This window comes from Acipenser ruthenus, chromosome 2, assembly GCF_902713425.1.
Source record: "Acipenser ruthenus chromosome 2, fAciRut3.2 maternal haplotype, whole genome shotgun sequence".
Classification (NCBI taxonomy): domain Eukaryota; kingdom Metazoa; phylum Chordata; class Actinopteri; order Acipenseriformes; family Acipenseridae; genus Acipenser; species Acipenser ruthenus.
In genome coordinates, this window is record NC_081190.1 from 104860949 (window position 1) to 104881539 (window position 20591).

The window sequence follows — 20591 nt, forward strand, 5'->3', positions numbered from 1 at the left end:
TACAGAACTGTGTGAGCTATTGTATAATGTTTGGTTTTATAACCATACAGTACATGCAAGCAATGGCATAACAAATTGTCATCACTTGTTATCTATACATTAGTGTCCATGCACTATCCTCCAGAGGGTATTCAGTGCAGTAACCGAAACATAATCTGTATTTACTGTACTTTATATGTTTGTAAATATGATCCTGGGATCTGTATTGTTTATTTGGTAGTAAAATAGATTAGTATACTGGGCTTTTTTTCACATGGAAGAGCTGATTCCAATACTGGCTCTTCCATTTGTAACACAGCTGAACATTAAGAAATTGCTCTTAAATATTACATGAGACTACCCCCTGTGCATGTGCATCTCTGCATGAAATCCGATGAAGCAGTAGGCTTAACCTTTGGAAACCAGAGTGAGCTTAAGCATACTGTATTGTAATAGACAGCTTTAGGTACCTTCTTATCAGTTCTCTGTGATGACATTTATGATTTTAGATGGCCTGGAGGCAACTCTTTCTGTATTTATTTATTTCTCGGTAGATTTGTGAAAAGGGGTTAAACGCTGTCAAAGGGTTAATTAAAAAGCCAGAACATTATATATTTCAAGTAATAAAGTTGAAATCTAGCGTCTCTTCCTGTAAAAACTGCAGATGTAAGGCCAGATGTTTTGTCCTCTGCAGTTTTACATATTATTGAACATGAAACCGTATAGTTGGATTTCTATTGCAGTTAATACGGGTACAGTTTTAATAAGCAGAAATATTATATAAAAATGTATCAAGGCAGGAGATGAAAACATTATCTAGAGAATTTTACACTGTAATACCTGTCAGCCTTTATGTGTCCGAGCATATTACTAATGATGCAGTGAGTCAGCAAAAAAAAATAAAACAAATAAAAAAGGTCTGCCAGCTTTTCCTGCTTACAGCGAGACCGGTAACTTCATTAAGATCTAACATTTTATATGCAATTTATAGTAAGCCACTATTAATAAGTGCATATAGGTGGATGGGGTGGGGGCATGAAGCACATAGGTCTGTCTGACCCTGAAAGAACTGTAAGGTCATTTTCAGTGTATATAGGTATAACTCAGTAGCAAAGAGTTAATAGCAAGCAGTTGAGGGGCTTAAGTAGTTGCCATTAGATCAGCAACAGGGGCCCTCCAGGCAGCCGTGTATTCAGTTGTTGTTTAATTGAGCCAATTCAGTCTTCATCAAGGTCCTAAAATAGTTTACCATTGAATTCAACTGCATTACACAGGAGCCTTTGCCTTGATCATAGACATGCTTCCTAACCGTTGTGAAGCTTGTTCAAAAGGAGGCTTGTTCAGTCTCCATAGATGGTGTTGAAAAAAGAAGACTGCTACACTGTACAGCTCCTACAACACTAAGGGGCACTGAGAGCCAGTGAGGGTCATTAAAGGTCACGAGTGTGTGTCTATGTGTTCGAAATACAATAAAAAGCCCTTTACTGTAATGACTTCCCAATCCATTGATAACATGAACATTCTGCTTCAGCCAAAGGTTACAGGGTTACAGTGTTGTAGAGTGTGTGTGTGTGTGTGTGTGTGTGTGTATAGACAGATTCAGGTTGTTGTTAGCTGTAGTGATTCTCATTTTTGAGAAGAAGGATAATGGCCAACCAATCAACAATGTAATTCACCAGCTCATAGGAAACAGTATACTGGGTAGCATAGTGGACGTCTCAATGTCCTTTTGCTGTATTATCACAGGCTAAACTTATCTAAAAATAATTCTGACACAGATTAGTAACAGCTCAAATGTTGCTAGACAAACTTACCAAATAGTAATACAATAGCAGTATGATCTGCTTTACCATCTGGGCAAGTCCTAAAATATCCCTGAAATATTTTATGCCAATTTCCTCCCTCTCACTCAGATAGTCCATTGTTACTGTTGGGCTGTTCCCATGGTAGTTCCAGCTACCCTCCCTGGGGTCCTTGTTTGTACAGTGTGCTGACACGAATAAAACTGAAACATTCGCACTACTTTAGTCCCATGTGTCCCACAGTTATGCGCTGCTGTGTCATGGTAACAGAAGATTTGGGGATGGGATCGTGCACAAGAATACATTTTGAGCTATTTAAAAAAAAGTAGTGCCCCCTTTTGTTCTGTCCTTTATACATTTGGGTTTATGTAATGAAAACTGAAACATGTATGAAAACACCATAATGGGATAGATCATGTCTGAAAAGTGGCAGTCAATGTGAGATTATATATATATATATATATATATTGTGACACACCGGGGTAAGTCTGTCACTTGCAGGACCGTCTTCACTGTCTTCTTTGGTGTAAGATAGAATCACAGGACCAAATGAAATAAAACAGTACGGTGCCTGTATATTTATTTGTACCAAACAAAACAAAACTAAACAATATCTATCTCCGTTTGGAGATCTGACTTCACTCTCCCCCCCCCCCCTTTATCTATCTTATCCACTGGGTAGCTAAGCTACTTACCTTAATTTTTCCTTTCTCCACAAAGTCTAACCGCAACCACCATAAGCCTCCCCCAGCTCGACCCTGAACAAAGGAGATCATTTCCTTTTATTGTAAACCAGTCCAGCCACTTAAAAAACTAACACCTCTTAAACACCTGCAGCTGTGCTGGTTTACATTTCAATTAAACCCTTGTACCGCTGGCCCTTGTAGTTTCTTTGGTGGCTGCCATTTTTGTAGGCCCTATTAACTACAACTCCCGCATTGTCTCTTGGGAGATGTAGTCTTTCCCTGCTCAATCCGGCACTTTCCAGTGCCCCGGTCCTGTATACCATAATATGCTAGGACCCACATATTTAGCATTCGTGACCAGCCCACGTCTATGGTCACAATATATAAGTATTCAACCCCTGTGCTGTGGAAGCTCCTAGTTTACACCGATGAAAGAAATTGCCCTAACAAGGACACAATTACCTTACCATTGGCCTCCACCTGTGAACCATTAAAGTTGCTGTTACATTTCCTGGTTAAAAACCCCACTGTTGAAGGATCATTGGTCAGGCTGTGAATCTGAAGGAAAATAAAGACCAAACAGCATTCTACAGAAGTTAGAGATAAAGTACTACAAATGCATAGATTAGGGAAAGGGTACACAATAATATCCAAGTGTTTGGATATCCCAGTGAGCACAGTTGGATCAATAATCAGGAAGTGGAAGCTGCATCACACCACCCAGGCACTGCCAAGAAAAGGCCTTCCCTCAAAACTCCGCGCTCAAACAAGGAGGAGACCTGTGAGAGAAGCCACAGAGAGGCCAACAATCACTTTGAAGGAGCTACAGAGTTCAGTGGCTGGGAGTGGAGTAATGGTGCACCAGTCAACCATATCAAGAGCTCTGCATAACACTGGCCTGTATGGGAGGGTGGCAAGAAAGAAGCCGTTACTCAAAGTACCATCTGAAAGCACATCTGGAGTTTGCCAGAAAGCATGAGAGTGACCCAGCTGCGATGTGGGAAAAGGTTTTGTGGTCAGATGAGACCAAGATAGAGCTTTTTGGCCAAAACTCAAAGCACTATGTGTGGCGCAAACCTAACACTGCCCATGCCTCAAGACACACCATCCCTACAGTGAAGTATGGTGGTGGCAGCATCATGCTGTGGGGATGCTTCTCATCAGCAGGGACTGGGCATCTTGTTAAAATTGAAGGAAGAATGGATTGGAGCAAAATACAGGGAAATACTGCAAGAGAACTTGCTTCAGTCCACTAAAAAACTGACGCTTGGGAGGAAATTCACCTTTCAGCAGGACAATGATCCCAAGCACAAGGCCAAAGCAACATTGGAGTGGCTCAAGAACAAAAAGGTGAATGTCCTACAGTGGCCCAGTCAAAGTCCTGATCTCAATCCCACTGAGAATCTGTGGCACTATTTGAAAATTGCGGTCCACAAGCTTCGTCCAACCAACCTGAACAACCTGGAGCAAATCTGCCAAGAAGAATGGGCCAAAATCAAACTGACAATGTGTGCAAAGCTGGTACATACTTACCCCAAAAGACTTTAAAGCTGTTATTGCAGCTAAAGGTGGCTCTACCAAATATTAATGTGTGGGGGTTGAATACTTATGCAAGCAAGATATTTCAGTTTTTTATTTTTCTTAAAAATATTTCCCAACATAAAACCAATGTCCCCTTACAATAATTGATTTTGAGTTTCAGTGTTTTAAAATAAAATATCAAACAGAACGAAACTTCAATGTACCGTTTGTGATTCAGTAATATGAGAGAATTGGTCTGGGGTCTGAATACTTTTGCAAGGCACTGTGTGTGTGTGTGTGTGTGTGTGTCTATATATATATATATATATATATATATATATATATATATATATATACAGACATGCTCAAATTTGTTGGTACCCTTACAGCTCATTGAAATAATGCTTCATTCCTCCTGAAAAGTGATGAAATTAAAAGCTATTTTATCATGTATACTTGCATGCCTTTGGTATGTCATAGAATAAAGCAAAGAAGCTGTGAAAAGAGATGAATTATTGCTTATTCTACAAAGATATTCTAAAATGGCCTGGACACATTTGTTGGTACCCCTTAGAAAAGATAATTACTTGAAACTGACAAAAGTAATTGGCACCCACCATTGTTTATTCCATATTTAATAGAAATTTGACTTTGCTTTTGATTTTTTATTCAACATAATATTGTAAATAAGAAAACAAATGAAAATGGCATGGACAAAAATGATGGGACCGCTAACCTAATATTTTGTTGAACAACCTTTAGAGGCAATCACTGCAATCAAACGTTTTCTGTAGCTCTCAATGAGACTTCTGCACCTGTTAACAGGTAGTTTGGCCCACTCTTCCTGAGCAAACTGCTCCAGCTGTTTCAGGTTTGATGGGTGCCTTCTCCAGACTGCAAGTTTCAGCTCTTTCCATAGATGTTCGATAGGATTCAGATCAGGACTCATAGAAGGCCACTTCAGAATAGTCCAATGTTTTGTTCTTATCCATTCTTGGGTGCTTTTAGCTGTGTGTTTTGGGTCATTATCCTGTTGGAGGACCTATGACCTGCGACTGAGACAGAGCTTTCTGACACTGGGCAGTACGTTTCTTTCCAGAATGCCTTGATAGTCTTGAGATTTCATTGTGCCCTGCACAGATTCAAGGCACCCTGTGCCAGGCGCAGCAAAGCAGCCCCAAAACATAACCGAGCCTCCTCCATGTTTCACTGTAGGTATGGTGTTCTTTTCTTTGAAAGCTTCATTTTTTCATCTGTGAACATAGAGCTGATGTGACTTGCCAAAAAGCTCCAGTTTTGACTCATCTGTCCAAAGGACATTCTCCCAGAAGGATTGTGGCTTGTCAATATGCATTTTAGCAAATTCCAGTCTGGCTTTTTTATGTTTTTCTTTCAAAAGTGGAGTCCTCCTGGGTCTTCTTCCATGGAGCCCACTTTCGTTCAAAAAGCGACAGATGGTGCGATCAGAAACTGATGTACCTTGGAGTTCAGCTTGTATCTCTTTGGCAGTTATCCTTGGTTCTTTTTCTACCATTTGCACTATCCTTCTGTTCAATCTGGGGTCGATAATCCTCTTGCAGCGGCGCCCAGGGAGGTTGGCTACAGTTCCATGGACCTTAAACTTCTTAATAATATTTGCAACTGTTGTCACAGGAACATCAAGCTGCTTGGAGATGGTCTTGTAGCCTTTACCTTTACCATGCTTGTCTATTATTTTCTTTCTGATCTCCTCAGACAACTCTCTCCTTTGCTTTCTCTGGTCCATGTTCAGTGTGGTGCACACAATGATACCAAACAGCACAGTGACTACTTTTCTCCATTTAAATAGGCTGAATGACTGATTACAAGATTGGAGACATGTGTGATACTAATTAAAGAAACTAATTAGTTTGAAATATCACTATAATCCAATTATTTATTATCTTTTCCAAGAGGTACCAACAAATGTGTCCAGGCCATTTTAGAATATCTTTGTAGAATAAGCAATAATTCATCTCTTTTCACAGCTTCTTTGCTTTATTCTATGACATACCAAAGGCATGCAAGTATACATGATAAAATAGCTTTTAATTTCATCACTTTTCAGGAGGAATGAAGCATTATTTCAATGAGCTGTAAGGGTACCAACAAATTTGAGCACGTCTGTATATATATATATATATATATATATATATATATATATATATATATATATATATATATATATATATATATATCAGACTTGTAGGACTTGGACTAAAACATTCAGGCTTCATGACTCGAAGATATTAACTAGAGTCCATTTTTGTTTTCTATTACACAAGTAATATTACAGTTGCTAGGAAACTGTGCAGTAAAATCCCACCCAACAAAACATTATCCAGTCACTGGTTAGCACTGTTGTCTTTGCAGCCAATCATAGTAAGAATAAGAAATTGGAAGCGAGTTAGGTTGTAGTGTAGATTTATTATAGATGTGTGAAAAACGCATTAACAATACACTATGCAGCATCAACCTAGAAATCTGTCTGTGTGAACTTCATTTTTTAATTCCATTATGAACCTACACAAAGGGGAAATACATAAATATGTTTTTGTGTAAAAGAAAAAGATAAATACATTGTCTGAAATCAAATGAACTGAAGCACAATCTCTTAAATGCATCTTTGTATTCCAGAATAAAAGTGCAAATGCAATGAAAGTGAAACATAATGTTTCTGTTTTGCAAAACAAATAATACTAAATGTACTATTTAAGAACACAGTATATATTCAGTTCCGGCAATGTCTAAATCAGATTGGCAGATTTTACCTGAATTGATACTACTGTCAGATTAAACATAAGTCAAAGTAGATGCTATAGTCAGAAGTGAAAGTCACTTTAACTAAACATGCCTAAACAACCTCAGCTAAGAAAGCAGGGAAGCGTCCATTCAAATCTGGTACGTTGTGCTGTTTTCGGTCCTTTACATCTTTTTAAATTTAATTTATCATATATTCCAGTCTTTTACATAATCTTTAATGTAATTTATCATATTTTCCCACCATTATTAAAATAGTATGCACATGTTTATCATATGCAATACATTGGGTCTTGTACATTTTTTTCACTTGTGCAACTTTACGGTGGACTTCTCGTGAATTGTTTTTTCTTTGTAGAGAAATTGATTGTCTGTTTCCAGTTTAAGTTTGCAAAAAAATAATGTACCTCTTTTTCACAGTAGGAAAACACCCATTAGATCGCAATTGATTGCACCTGTACCAAAATCTGACAGCTCACCACTTTCTGACATTACACAGGTCAAGTTTTGGTACTCATACCACATTCTGACGATGTACCACTTTCTAACACTACACCGGCTCTGTAGTCCAAATCACGGCTTCTATCAAAGTGAAAAACAATGTCCACAAACTTGAACTTGAAGCTTATCTATAAACTTCAGGTACATTCAAACAGTCAAAACAAAATAAGATAGTGACAAACAAGTTGAAAAAGACATGCAAATAGAATAATCTAGCTAGAAAAAATAAATCGAATTTTTATTATTATCTATTTCTTGGCAGACGCCCTTATCCAGGGAGACTTACAATTGTTACAAGATATCACATTATTTTTACATACAATTACCCATTTATACAGTTGGGTTTTTACTGGAGCAATTTAGGTAAAGTACCTTGCTCAAGAGTACAGCAGCAGTGTCCCCCACCGGGGATTGAACCCACGACCCTCCGGTCAAGAGTCCAGAGTCCAGAGCCCGAACCACTACTCCACACTGCTAATTTTTGTATTTTTATTTTTTATTATTTGTGCATTTTTGCGCGAGTTAGTCCGTCACTTCAAACTCTCCCGAAGCCACTACTGTCAGATTAAACAGAAATACCGCCGCAGCTATTTTATTATATTCTAAATGTAAAAAAAAAGTGTACCAAGTAGTTTTACTGTAAAATACTAAAATTGTGTTGCTGCTGTTTTAATATCATTATTATTATTATTATTATTATTATTATTTTAATTCTGCAGTTGATTATTTTAAGGAGATACTGAGATTTGGACATTCTGTTTGTATGCAGATCATGTGGAGACCTTATGTAAAGTTCAACTATGGAATGTTATATCATTATTTTTGGAACATTTTAAGAACATCTGATCATCTGTCTCGCCATGTGGTGTCGCTTTAAGTTGAGGCTAGGAGGTACAGAGATGTCAACACACGGATCGACTTTTTTATTATTTAACAATGATAAAGTTCTAATAAAACAGTTTCTAAAAAGAAAAGGTTTATTTAAGAGTGTAACACAAACAGTAAAAATAATAAAATAAACCACACGTACTTCTATTAAAAGTTAACCCATTGTATTCAATTAAACCATGTCTGGTCTTGTACCCTTTTATTTAGACCTACAGATGTGCTCAAATTTGTTGGTACCCTTACAGCTCATTGAAATAATGCTTCATTCCTCCTGAAAAGTGATGAAATTAAAAGCTATTTTATCATGTATACTTGCATGCCTTTGGTATGTCATAGAATAAAGCAAAGAAGCTGTGAAAAGAGATGAATTATTGCTTATTCTACGAAGATATTCTAAAATGGCCTGGACACATTTGTTGGTACCCCTTAGAAAAGATAATAAATAATTGGATTATAGTGGTATTTCAAACTAAGTAGTTTCTTTAATTAGTATCACACGTCTCCAATCTTGTAATCAGTCATTCAGCCTATTTAAATGGAGAAAAGTAGTCACTGTGCTGTTTGTTATCATTGTGTGCACCACACTGAACATGGACCAGAGAAAGCAAAGGAGAGAGTTGTCTGAGAAGATCAGAAAGAAAATAATAGACAAGCATGGTAAAGGTAAAGGCTACAAGACCATCTCCAAGCAGCTTGATGTTCCTGTGACAACAGTTGCAAATATTATTAAGAAGTTTAAGGTCCATGGAACTGTAGCCAACCTCCCTGGGTGCGGCCGCAAGAGGAAAATCGACCCCAGATTGAACAGAAGGATAGTGCGAATGGTAGAAAAAGAACCAAGGATAACTGCCAAAGATATACAAGCTGAACTCCAAGGTGAAGGTAATTCAGTTTCTGATCGCACCATCCGTCGCTTTTTGAGCGAAAGTGGGCTCCATGGAAGAAGACCCAGGAGGACTCCACTTTTGAAAAAAAAACATAAAAAAGCCAGACTGGAATTTGCTAAAATGCATATTGACAAGCCACAATCCTTCTGGGAGAATGCCCTTTGGACAGATGAGTCAAAACTGGAGCTTTTTGGCAAGTCACATCAGCTGTATGTTCACAGACGAAAAAATTGAGCTTTCAAAGAAAAGAACACCATACCTACAGTGAAACATGGAGGAGGCTCAGTTATGTTTTGGGGCTGCTTTGCTGTGCCTGGCACAGGGTGCCTTGAATCTGTGCAGGGCACAATGAAATCTCAAGACTATCAAGGCATTCTGGAGCGAAACGTACTGCCCAGTGTCAGAAAACTCTGTCTCAGTCGCAGGTCATGGGTTCTCCAACAGGATAATGACCCAAAACACACAGCTAAAAGCACCCAAGAATGGATAAGAACAAAACATTGGACAATTCTGAAGTGGCCTTCTATGAGTCCTGCTCTGAATCCTATCGAACATCTATGGAAAGAGCTGAAACTTGCAGTCTGGAGAAGGCACCCATCAAACCTGAGACAGCTGGAGCAGTTTGCTCAGGAAGAGTAGGCCAAACTACCTGTTAACAGGTGCAGAAGTCTCATTGAGAGCTACAGAAAACGTTTGATTGCAGCGATTGCCTCTAAAGGTTGTTCAACAAAATATTAGGTTAGCGGTCCCATCATTTTTGTCCATGCCATTTTCATTTGTTTTCTTATTTACAATATTATGTTGAATAAAAAATCAAAAGTTTTTTGTGGAGGGGTACCAACAAATTTGAGCACGTCTGTATAATGCTTTCCATTACATGACAGTAGATGTTAAAACTTCATGCTGATTTGAACTCGGCTCTCACCAAGATAAGCACCAAGACATAGCTTTACAGTAAACTAATGTGATCCATCCGTTTCTCCATCCATTTGCGTTTCCTTCCGTATGATGATGTAGATATCCTTCTGCCTGGTGTTGTTGGCTGACATGTAATGCTGGCTCCAGGGATCAGCTTATTTTGCCTCCCCAGAGTTTTAGTTTGCCTGGTAAAGTGCTGCTGTCTGTGCTCTTCAATCCTTCCACTGCTTGTTGTCTAACTTCTCCTACACAAACTGTGTCCTTTAGATCCCCGTCGTACCATCTCCCAAGACTTTGCACTGGCTTCTCAGACACTCTTGGTATTGCCTCACCATTAATGTAGAACATTTTATCTTTTACTTTACCTTTAATTTTAGAGATGCACCTTGATTTAGTGGGCTTGAATTGCATTCGTGGCAATTCAGTGTTATTGGTTAATTTACATACAGGTCAATAACCGATTAGTGCAGGCTACTGTTGTAGTCATGGTTGTCATGTCATCCATGTATGCTCGAATTGGTGATACAACCCCAGTTGACTGATATGACTCCAGTTGACCCCTCCAAGGCCAGTCTTTTAGAAACATCACTTTTAATTTGTTTGTAATAAAGTAAATCTGTGAGACAGAGGTTCCGCTGCATTCTTTTTTTGTACACAAAATATAACGGCACACAAGCAATTCCACTCCTTCCAATCAATGTAGTGTTACAATCTTACACAGTCCTTATACTTTACAGTGCACACTCAATTTGAATTGTCTTCAAAGACCGAGAGCTCAAATACAGTCTACCCCGTTTTGACCTGTTAATTTCTTAATTGTTTACATACTGTACTTCCACCCATTTGATAACAAAGTAAATTACTTTGCAAAGGCTCCTTTTGGTTGTGTTTTCCCTGTTATCTACTTATCATTGCATTTGCAATAAAATAAAACATTTAGGTCTATCTACATTGATTTTAAACTTGAGATCAAACCATATATTTTACTACAAAGTATAGAACAATCCCACATATTTGCATAATATGTAACCTATACAGTGCTTGCCTAACATGAACAGAAAATAGGAGGCACTTTATTTACCCAGAGAATTGTGATGGTCTGGAACCAACTCCCCAGTAATGTTGTTGAAGCTGACACCCTGGTATCCTTCAAGAAGCTGCTTGATGAGATTCTGGGATCAATAAGCTACTAACAACCAAACGAGCAAGATGGGCCGAATGGCCTCCTCTCCTTTTTGTAAACTTTCTTATGGTCTTATAATGTAGGATATTAATTTTCAATGCTGAAAGTGGCTCGCCTGGAATTCATTTGCCACTGCATTGAGATCAGTCTCCCAAGAAAGGTGTTTGTGACCATGTAGCAAGGTTACATGGTTCAGTCTGGCTTGCCCCATGGTTGATCGAAGGTAGGTTTTAATCATATGAAGGGTTGAGAATGACCTTTGCAATGTACAAGAGGACACTGGGATTGTAAGTGCAATCTTTATCAGTTTGACCAGTGGTTGCATATGTTCACCTTTCTCACAGCTCAGGAGTTTTACTGCAGCCTCAAATGTTGACAGGTGAACATCACGTTCTTTTGCAAAGTCAATATGCATATCCCGATGTAGCTGCAGTCGATCAGTGTCAGTCAGCCTTCCAGAACTTGGCAATGTGATTGCTGTCGCATCCCCCATTAACAAACTTTGATGCTTGTCATGTGTTCTCACACTTGAACGTGTTGCACAGTGCAGCTGTAACACAGTGTATAACACTGGCAACTATGTTGGTAGAGTTCCTCAGGAGAATCTCCTTTGTTAATGTAGCTGTTCAAAGTCACTACAGTAAGTATCCCTAACAACGGGCTTTGTCACATGATGTGGTTATCAATCTGATTGAATGAAGCAGGAATCCGCAGCAATTTAGTCAGACCAACACACCGGATTTACAACGAACTCCACGTTGGTAATAAATAGCTATGAACACACTGAAACTTCTTCAGTAGAGATAGCAAGACATTCTGGGAACTGGCACGTGCTTTTTCAGTTTTTCTTTCATATTTAGTAGGCTAACGATCGGTGTGAAATAAGCATTTTAAACACAGTTTTTGTTTGAAACTAAGCCAGTATTTAATTACTGCAGCATGATTTCCCTCCAATAAAGTGTACAGTTCATCAAATATCATCAAAATCCCAGGGCGGGCTGAGCCCCCTTTTTTAAAGTCCGGCAGAGGCTGGGGACCCCGTGCCGCCCCCCCCATAGTTGGATCCCGTGATGTACTCCATTAAATGTATAAAAAGTCATTTAAAAATTAAATCTGAGAAATCCTGGAAGAAATACTGCCTGGTTATCTGGTATCAGTTTCTGGGAGAGCACGTTTCTAGTTTATCAATAGACTTCTTTTAGAAGTCTATTGATATTGGCAAGCACAGTATAATGGACATTCTCTTGATGGCAGGATGCTGCAAAGCTTTGATATGATTGGTTTAGGGGAATACAGATACAACTTGTTTTGTGGATTTCTTTTTCTACTGTAAATCAGTGATAACACACATTTGATTTTCTGAAGGCACTTACAAAAAAATAAATATAGCTTGACTACTGCTATTACTTGTTTGCTCGTCTTGCTGTTGATTCTGTGTAAAAGTACAGCACTTTTTAAACTGAGGCAGCTCAAGTATTTAACCATAGCCCTATATCAGCCCAGTTTTGAAACGCTTATTTGGGCTACATACCAGACAAGGTTCTTACCACGCACTTACCTACAGAAAGCAATGGCTATTACATGGATGGATGGAAAGCCCTTTGACTTAAATTACAGCACATCTCCTGGCATATTTGTAATACATTACCGTAACTATATATATATATATATATATATATATATATATATATATATATATATATATATATATATATATCCTACAAAGATTGCTGGTCAGCAGTTTAGCTAAAGCTTTTAGTGGTTTATAATGCTGGACATGTACGCCACACAGCACAGTATTGATTTGAGGGGTGATTGAATTCCCTATGGAGCCTGAACACCCCAGTGATGTAAGTGCCCCTGTGCACGGTTCTGAAGTCACCACTGTACAAGAAAACACACAACGCATTTGGGTAAAAGGGTTAGCACCACAGAGCATTGAAGGCACTAACCCCTTCCTTGTTATACCTACTGTATGTACTATACTTTTGAATTGTATATAACTTTGTCTGTGATGGTTATGTTTTTTTTTCTATAAATGTTTTCGTTTCTCTTGCCCACCCAACTTTTACACTGTATTATTACAGCATCCCACTGCAGATTTAACTTGCATATTACAGTACATGTAACCAAGATGGATCAAGGCAGAATCCTGAAAAAAATATTGTTTTAAAATGTCTTTTTCTTTTCATAGAAAAGTAATACACAAAGAAAAAATCTTTACAGTTGACAAAAATGTTTAAACTTTGATACAACCTATTTTATCAAGACTTGCAGAGGTTATAGTTGAAGAGCTTATTTGCATCGTCATAACACCTTGCGAGCGCTCCATTGCAGGCACCCCAGTGATGTTGCCTCCCTGCTCTTTAATGAGCACTGACTGAATAAGTGGTGTATGAAGCATATTTGTCAAAGTCGAAGGCTCATTTTATAATTGCTTGTATGTAAATCCTTGAAATTCTCTAGATCAGTTCTTGTGGCTTATACTGTAGCTAGCATACAATGCAAGGCTGGAAAGAATGTTTGTGTAAAGAGCATATAGAGTTCATCCTCTTTATGCAAAAAGGGCTATTTAGCTTTTAGGGAAATACATATATTGCAGTATTCACTGTTCAGTATATTGAACTACAGTATGAGTCTGCATAGTAATCCTGTAAGCTGATGGTGCAAAGGTAGCAGTGTGCTGACACTGCTGAAGTTTTGATTATTATTCAGCAGACGCCTTTATCCAATGCGACTTACAGAAACTAGGGTGTGTGAACTATGCATTAGCTGCAGAGTCACTTATAACTACGCCTCACCCGAAAGACGGAGCACAAGGAGGTTAACTGACTTGCTCAGGGTCAGGGTCACCGGGGACCTCCTGGTTACAAGCCCTTTTCTTTAACCACTGGACCACACAGCCTCCTATGCATTAGATTTTAATTGATTGTAACAAAACAATTATGAAGGCAAATAACTTTTATATTTATAGTTGTGTCACAGAATTTGCAGATTGGGCTGGGTTACATCACACAGGGCAATTTCCACTTGACTGATACAATTGGGGTGAAAGGGCACATGTGAATTTTTTGTTTCGCCGTCCTGTCATTGATGACAGGTATTAATATGAATGAATCTCCGATGGTTGGGCAGAGGGCAGGAAACATTGCGTTTTAAGAAGCCTTGAGCTGCAGGGTCGAAGTCCTTCCATGAACAAACAGTGGTAATGCTTGGCAATTAATGTTTCACTGGAAGAAAGGGGCCCACATGACAGATTTCAAAGCGGTTGACTTAGAGTCCATGCTTGAGTAGACCCCGAAACAATCTGAAAAGAGCTTCGTTTGTGACAGGGTTGGGGGTCAATTCCTGTTTTTCAATTCCAATTTTAAATCGATTCTAATTCCCTTTTTAATTCCAACACGTCATTGATCAAAATTGCAATTAAAAGGATTCTTTTCAAATGAGCTTATCACAGTGGCAACAAATCACTGTTCGCTAATTAAATTGGTTTCAAATGCAGAATGTAATACAAGCCATATTCAATAGAATACTAAGAGCATGTGCATTACATTCAGTTTGGCTCTTTTCATTATTAACTTTTTTCTATACTTAATAAAATGTACATTGCTGAGTCAAATTAACTTAAGTATTATTTTACAGTACAGGAGAGAAGTTTAAACAGAAAACAAACATTATCTGTTGTTACTGCAGGGCATATTGATGGCCTGTCAATTAAGCTGCTGTCCCTCATCTCCTTTCTTACCTTAACCTGCTTCTCCATGACATTTCTGAGATTTTAAACAGGAATTATTTAATAAAGGGAAATTGCTGATGTCCCCAAATAGCTACTGATGCACTCACACAGTAATGTCTTTATTATATCCTTGTCCTTTTGGTGATTTTCCTGCTGTGACAAGTGAACATGTAAATGTGCTCCCCTGTCTCTGACTTTCTCTTCAAAGTAAACACACCGGCTCTCTAGGGAAACGTTAACAGAAAAAAAACGTATTCAAAGGTGTCTAAGGTAGAGCAAATTATAATAGATGCAGGGAATTTTTAATTTACTTTTAGGCCATTAATTCTACTTAATTTGCTAACTAAAAACAAGTGTCTGATTTCGTGCTATCATAAATCAGTCATGTGCCAGCTTCCTAAATTACAAGCAATTCCTACAGGAATGCTGATCGTCATGCCTTTCAGCACGGACACTTTTTTACTGTATTGCTATAGATCATGTATACTGAACTTGGGATGATTGCTATAAATGTGTCTATTTATTTCCCACAAACATGTTGTTTTCATGACAATTTTGTACAGTATTTAATTTATCGTGCTGTAAATGATAGGTGTTTTTTTTCTTCACAATTTCACACTTTCCCCCCCAACATGCATGGAGCATGTGTGTAGTTGCCTGCTAAACAGAGTTTTTAAAAACAAGTTTTTCAAATTTACAGGTTGCAAAATGCAGCCTGTATTGTATTATATCACCGAATAACATGTTACTAGGGCAGTGGAATTACAGTGACTACTATTGACAGGTTGTTCTTCTATGAAGTTTTAGTAATACTGCTGGTCAGTGTTTGTATGTATGTGATATCTGTCTACAAAAATGTACTACTGTACTATTTTGCAATAAAAAAATGTACTAATAGTTGGAGGAGTCTTGTAGTCTGAGTGTGAAAGCACCTAGAATGGATAGCATTATGATAAATTAGACCTGCAATTATTATTGCTGGTATTTCATTTGATGCGGTTAGCACAATCAGTTCAACAGCAGCCACCTGAGACCATGCCTATAATAACTGTTTAATGATATGCAAGCAGGCAGCAGCAAATAGCTTGACGTGAATGTCGGGCATCTCATTTTTAAATTGCTGCATTATTGCACTGGGTATGGTTTCAGCCAGCCTAGCCTATGTACAGAAAGAAATTTAGTTTCCTTGCATAAACAAGAGATGTCAACTTGAGGAACCAGAAAAAAAAGCAAGAAAGAAATTTTGTCACACTTGACCCCCCCCCCCCCCCCCCCCCCCGACCCCTTTCTGACAGCGGATGCTTCAGTGAAAATGAATGAACGTTGAAAAGAGAAAGGTAATTGCATTGGATGCCTACATACGTACCCTTTTCCATTGCTGAAGAACTTGCATACGTGGAGAAAGGTCGATTTTGTGTGAAGGAGGATCTACTTTTTGTAGTACTGTAGTAACTCACCCATATTGTGAGTTGTATACTGTACAATGAAAGGCTGCAGCAAATGTATATTAAAAGAATGCTACACGCACAGTGTGTTGAAAACGTTTTTTTATTTATTTATTTTTTCTGTATCGGGCACAGATGTCGACACAACATTTTGATGTATAGAACAAAGTCACACACCCTTTCACTCCTATAGTCTCATATATCAGTTTTTATAATTGATAATATACTGTATCTGTATTCTCTGGTTTGGGATTCTTGATTTGATTAAAAATATAAAAATAAAATGAATGGTGAAAGCTGCATGACCTTTAACCTTTTATTTTGAAAAAATGTGCACTGTAACTCAGACCATGCCCACTCTTCTAGGGCTGTTCATGCTAAACTTTGGCACATCTGAAAGCCTGCAAGCCAAGCTGAGCTCTGAGCCAAGCCAGGGCAGTGTTTAAAAGTGAATTAACAACCCTCTCCCGGACTCCACACACCAGGATGTTGAATCCCATACAGGTCCTGTGTTCTGACATCACAGCGCTATCTTTGGAAGCCAGGCATTTTGCAAGTTACACTGAAGGTGATTTTACATTCGCCAATTATATTGAATGGGTTAGTCCAATACTGGACAGGTATTGAATAGCTAAAAGGAACTCTTCAGCTAATCAGTAACTGCCTTACTAAAGAATTGACCGTGCATACGTTATTGCTGTTATGAGCTTACTGTATTTAAAAAATTTGACCTGCAATTTATCACAATATGTTGGTAATGATAGCAGGATGCAGTCCACAGGGAATCTAGAACCGTTTTTTCCTTTGAGTATGATTTTGTTATTTGTTTTTGGGGGGATAATACAAGTTTGCACTGTAAGTAAACTTGCACTCACATGTTATATTATGGTTGGTAGCGGAGTTCTCTAGCCATGTCCAGCAAGTGTGTGTAGAGTTTGGAAGCAAAGAGCCTTCCATTTGCTGTAGCATACTGCAAGCCCAGAAATGGGTGTCCATTGTTTTTGTTGGCTGTCTGATGTTGTATTAGCTCTATTTTGCTCTTTTCAAAACCTATTTTAATGAAATAGACTCAATAGATAATTATTAGACAATTATTAATCTTATCATATGGTCGCCTTCATTTTGTAACACTATGGGCCTGCTTTTCCAAAGTTAGTAAGTAAGGGCTGTTTTTGAGTAAATGTACTTTACTAACTGCCTGCTCACACCAAGTAAACTTACATTTTACTAAACTTAACGACTTATACCATTGAAGTTAATGGTGTACGTTTATGTGTATTATATAAACCCCTGCTGAAACTGGGGGTTTTGATCAGAGAAAGGCAAGATGGCTTTGTTGTTTTTGTTGCGGAAGAGGGGGGAAAAAACAGGACCAGACCAGACAAGACCCAGCTGAACGAATTGTTCAAATCAGGGTCACCTTTAAACAGGGGACCAGACCAGACCAGACCCCGCTGAACGAATTGTTCAAATCAGGGTCACCTTTAAACAGGGGACCAGACCAGACCAGACCATACCCAGCTGAACGAATTGTTCAAATCAGGGTCACCTTTAAACAGGGGACCAGACCAGACCAGACCATACCCAGCTGAACGAATTGTTCAAATCAGGGTCACCTTTAAACAGGGGACCAGACCAGACCAGACCCTGCTGAACGAATTGTTCAAATCAGGGTCACCTTTAAACAGGGGACAGACCAGACCAGACCAGACTCCGCTGAATGAATTGTTCAAATCAGGGTCACCTTTAAACGGACCAGACCAGACCCTGCTGAACAAACTGTTCAAATCAGGGTCACCTTTAAACAGGGGACCAGACCAGACCAGACCCTGCTGAACGAATTGTTCAAATTAGGGTCACCTTTTATGGATGCCACTGATGAACACGTTTTTTGAGGCGTTTTCGGTTTGATAAGCAAACCATTATTGATCTTTGTAAATTTACTTAAGGCTGATTTGGAAGCTTCCACAAACAGAACACACCCAATTCCAGTTTTGACCAAACATTATTATGGCTGTGGACTAGCACAGATGTCTAATGCTCCCAGTCTTCACAATGCAAGATCAGTAATGATGTAACTGAAGCCTTGATAAAAATAGCTATTTTATTAGATTCCCACTATCTGAACAACAGCAAATTGCATTTGACTTTTTTTATCAAGATGCAGGATTGCCTCAGATAATTGGACTAGAATGGATTACTTTCTACTTGGTAAGTTTCATTATTAGCCTGTTATATTTAATTACTTAGAATTATATATCTGCAACTTAACAATTCTCCAACATGTTGTATGTTATCTGTTGCAGGTAACAGTGGCTAGCTTTTAAATTGGCTTCTGACTCCAGTAACTGGCCCTGCCAACAAGAGCTCAGGAAAGATAGAAGGAGGCACATAGTAAAAAGCAAAGCAAATTACAATGTACCTTTAATATGCTTAAGAGCTGTTTTGGTGGCCTGGAAAGAGAACAGAAGCCTGCAATACACGCCAGAACAGTAATTCTGTTGTGTGCTATGTTACACAATATAGCAATAATTAGAAATGTCCCACAAATTTTGCTGAGGAACAGAAGACAAATACCAGCTTTGGAGGACACAGCTGTTCAGCCTAACAAAGATTAGTCACCGATGCAAGCCACACAAATCAGACAGAGAATAATAGAAAATGTATTTTCATAAAATAAAAAAAAAACACTTGCACATGTGCACAAATAAAACACACAAACAAAACTGTCATTTTTCTTTTAATTACAATACGGTAGTCTCCGTGTATAGGAACACCTCCTAAGAGAACACTTCGCCTATGTGAAAATGATTTGTCCCCATTGTAACTGCTCCGGATAAAGGAACAGGAACATCGTTTAAAAGAACACCTTCTTGGCATCGCCAGAGATTAGTTCACAAAGGATACAGTACTGTTTTGTAACCCGATAACTCATCATCATCAAACTTAAATTAAAATGGTTTATTCAGTCTTTTCAAAAGCGACTTTTCATCGCAAGAGTGTCTTACCAGAACTGCCATCATATAATTGCCTCGTCTTGTATTCTGATTTCCATGAGTGCACCTCATCGCTACAAAATGGCATGTAAATGGCGAAATGCGGCGCTGTTTCTCTTGCTACAAAAAGTTGGAAGTTGTTCGAACTCTTGGGGGAAAAAAAACCCTGAATTAGATACAAGTCGCTGAGTAATTTTGGTATTTCCCGTTCTGGTGAGTTCTTCACCATTCTGTTAAATAATGTTCATGTCTTGTATATTGCTGCTGCATTTTTTAATGTGTGTAGGCGTGTTGTGTTAATTAAAGGCTGCTACCCACCAGACACGATGCGACAAGTGAATAGAATGAAAATGAATAGAACCTATACTTTTGATATCTGTCTTTCACACCGCAGGTGACGCGACAGGCAGTGAATCCTATTTTTTGAGATTTTGTCGTGTGACAACTAAGGAATTAACCAATTGGAGAACAGCTTCAATGCAGGTGGTCCAGCAGGGTGAAGTAGTGTCCAGAATGACAGAGGAAAAAATAAATACGTGCCGTTGAAAAAAAACCCCAGAGCTTTATGACCAAAGGCCATCGCAATTATAAAGCTACATATTTGAAATACACTATATGGGAGTCAATTTCGAAGGAACTGGATACGCCTGGTATGTAGCCTGGTTTGATAAGCCTCCCTGCGTCTGTCACCCGTCCGCTCCAGCTCCAGCTCATCCAGAACTCCGCTGCTCGCCTGGTGTTCTCTCTGCCTCGCTTCTGCCTCGCTTCTCCCACGCAACTCCACTGCTCCGCTCACTCCACTGGCTCCCGATCACTGCTCGCATCCAGTTCAAGACTCTTGTACTAGCCTACAGATGCCTTGACCAGACTGCACCCAGCTACCTCCAGACCCTCATCTCTCCCTACACCCCCACTCGACCTCTCCGCTCCTCCTGCCCTAGAAGACTGGCTCTACCTCCGCTACGCTCCCCTGCCTCCAGAGACCGCTTCTTCTCCACCCTTGCCCGCCAGTGGTGGAATGACCTTCCTACAGATGTCAGGACTGCCCAGTCCCTGACCACCTTCCGGCGCCTTCTCAAGACTCACCTCTTCAGACAGCACCTGTAGAACTCCTCTTTTTTCCCTCTGGACACTTATCACTCTTCCTTAATTGCGCTTTACTTGCTCTTATCTGCCCCCTATTTTACTGCATTTAATCCTGTACTTTAGAGTACTTTAATCTGTCACAAGTGTTATTTAATCTGTAGTATTTTGTATTTAATTATACAGTA

General features: G+C 38.9%; 1 protein-coding gene across 2 annotated transcripts in view; it reads left to right on the forward strand.

Annotated features, from left to right (window-relative positions):
• Positions 1-20591, forward strand: part of LOC117409476 (serine/threonine-protein phosphatase 2A 55 kDa regulatory subunit B gamma isoform-like) — a 107080-nt gene that overhangs the window by 34370 nt on the left and 52119 nt on the right. The window lies entirely within an intron of this gene.